Below are 3,211 nucleotides of genomic sequence, written 5' to 3'. Positions count from 1 at the left end.
GCAGCATAGCTGTAACACTGTGGACTCTGCAGCCTTGCTATGAGTTTGAACCCTAGTTTGGGCAAGTTACATACTCTCCCTGTGCCTCAGTTTCATCTATAAAATGGTATAATAGTGCCTACCTCATAGGGCCAATGTAGTCAATGAATTAATAAATGGAAGCATTTTAAAACAGCCTGGCACATGATAGAAGTTCAATACATACTTACTATTCTTACTGGAATGCAGAATAGCTTGTGGTTAAGAGCCTAGATTCTGGAGATAAAACACCTGTGTTCAAATCCTGACTGTCTCTTACTAGCTGGGAGACTTTGGGAAAGTTACTAAATTTCCCTCTGCCTGTTTCTGTATCTGTGAAATGAGAATGATTAGAGACCCTACCTTCATAGGATTATAAGAAGGATCAACTAGGTTAATGTAAGTAAAGTGCGTTTAATAAGTGCATTTAAGTGTTTGCCATTATTAGTCTTACTAAAGAACCTTTGAAAATATCAGGCTTTGGATTTATCCAAGCTGTTCTGTTTGCATAGTTGATGTCAGCGCAGTGCTGGTGGAGGTTCCATGAGCTGCTTCCAAAGCAGAACCCCAAGGCCCTGACTCCACATGACCTCAAGCAGGAGTCCTGGGTGCTGAGGCAGCTTCAGCAATACTTCAGTTTGGTGTGACAGAACACTGTTTTGAAAACAGCAAGCCCGACAAATCTAAGTATACTTAGGTCGGCAGTTTTAGGTGCCCTCAGATAGAGCAGAATACTTTCTAAAGTAGTTTGAGCCCTTTTTAAAATTTATAAGAGAATAGATACCGCAAAGACTTATTTAGTGTCCTGGAGACTACATTTTACTATTGAAAACATTGACTTCAGTGAGATTAATATTCATGTCAGTCTCTGTTTTAGGATTAGGTTTGGCTGTGTGTAACAGAAAGTTCACACCAACAATGATTCAAACAAGACAGAAGTTTATTTTCTCTCGTGAAAGTCTGAGTGGACATGGCAGCTTTGCAAGGTTGTTAGGTGTCCACTTTTAGGTGTTGGGTGTCTTGCTGTTCCACGGGCCTTAAGGTGTTCCTCTCATCACACAGTCCACTGTGGCTGAGCAGCAGAACTACATTCCAAGCAGCAGGATGAAAGAAGGGGGGAGAAGGGGAGGGAAAGGGATGACCCAGAAATTGTGCACAACATTTATTCACCTTCCATTGGCCAGAACTTTGTCACGTGACTGCAAGGGAAGCTGGGAAACAGAGATTTTAATTGGGGTGACCGTATTCTCAACAACTAAATGAATGTATTATTATTGAAACGGGGAGAATAGATTTGAAGGAAAACTAGCAGCTGCTATCGTAGTCGTACATTTTTTATTAAAAGAATTGCTAATTTCTTGAACCTTTTCTGCTCAATGACCTCAAAACCCTACCATGTCACATATTGTAACTTGAGATCTGAGATATCCTAAAAAAGAATTATAGTTTATAGTTGTAGAATTTAAATATTTCAAAGGAGTTAAATGCAAAAAAAGTTAAAAGCTTATAAAAGGAAAAATAAGCAAATCCAAACTCTTAGTGTTCGGCAAATGTTTCAAGCACGTTGGAAATGTGTACCTTCTGAATAGATTTTAGGCCCTGCTATATCCCAAGTTGACATTTTTACATAAATAGCGCAAAAGCCACAGAGGACACTTTTTAAGTGGCTAGGAGAAAATGACCCATGCAAAATGAAATGTAGCAGTCAAAGAACATCAAAGATCTGAAGTTAATTGCACACTTGCACCAGAACCTCAAGTGAGGCCAGAGCCCACCATCCCTCTGATTTGGTGTCTGAGGGCTTTAAAGATAAAAACGCTTCGCTGGCCTCTGTTAGTCAGGCAGAGGGGAATCCAACAGAGTTAATTTTCATTCCTCTTAGGAGGAGGGAAATGTTGCAAGGCCTAGCATATTTTTATAGCTGAGACTATACAAAAAGATGGCCCTAACCCAAGAAGGCGAGAGGTCAGTGAGTTGAGCAAAGGATTTGAGGAAGGAAATGCTGACAAAACCTTTTACTAAGAATCTTTGAGTATATCTGCATCTGCAGTCCTTTCAAACTTTTGCTGGCTGGAAGTCTGGAAACATTTCCATGTGAAGAATCTTTTAAAAGTATCTTGGATGTTTTTTAGCACTTACGTAGATCATAAGAACAGAATGACCTAAAACATAACCAATCTAAAGAGTCATGGTCAAAAAAGCAGCCTTTCTGGGAACTTGAGCCTCACAAAGTCACAGGAGCAGGAAATGGAAATACTTAATCAAGTTGAAGTCACTAATATTTAGAAAGCCTCCGCTGCTTGAGGGCACAGTTCCTTGTGTCGAGTGCAAAAGCCAGTTTTATTCCAAGAAAAATACAGAGAACTGTTGTGTTGAGATCTAGTAAAACAAGCAAGGATCAAGCAGGCCTTTAACAAACAGCCCTTTATTGCCACAAAAATCCCCTTGGTCTCCCTGACCCTGAATCACTCCAGTGTCTGACTCTAGGATTCAGAAAGAAACAAAATTGTTACCACTGACCCACAGTGCGGAGTGCCCTTCCTCCACTGCACTCGTAAGAATTTTGGAACTGGGTTTACTACTTGTCCCTACTGCTGTAGATCTGCAGATCCAGGGCAGGGCTTCTTAGAGTCCTCACACAAGTGGGTGGCTGAGCCCTCTTTCCAGCCACCCTGAAACGAATTCCCCCCTAGAAGTGAGTTCCTCTGCTGAGTTTCTGACTAACCTCTCTATCCAAAACTCTATTCCTTGTTCTCCAGTTGTTCTCCCTCAAGATTGAGGAGTATCAAAGAAAAGGGGAGATTGTAATTGATCAGGATCCTATGGTGCCTTCCCAGGACAGACTCTTGCTATGTTCTCCGCCTGCATCTTGTTTGTAGAAAAACTTTAGCCTCCTAGGCCCTCCCAGAGTCCCAAAGAGCAAATTTAATCAGAGAAGTGAGAAAATGCAGAAAGGAAAACAAGCAAGACAAAATAATAACAGTTTAGCCATTAAACACTCCAGGACCTTTAGTTCCTCTTCCAGGGCTGTGGATAATATTCTGAGCCATGTCCTTGAGCTGTTCTGCAGATACTGAAACCCCCACCAGGTGGAGGAAGTTAACTGCATTTTGACCCCAAGCACATAGACCCCAGACTGGTGGGAACCAGAAGGTTGATGACGTTGACTTCCACTTACCTCACCACCAACCAA

Source organism: Lagenorhynchus albirostris, chromosome 9 (genome assembly GCF_949774975.1).
Source record: "Lagenorhynchus albirostris chromosome 9, mLagAlb1.1, whole genome shotgun sequence".
NCBI lineage: Eukaryota > Metazoa > Chordata > Mammalia > Artiodactyla > Delphinidae > Lagenorhynchus > Lagenorhynchus albirostris.
This window is presented reverse-complemented; position numbering follows the sequence as displayed.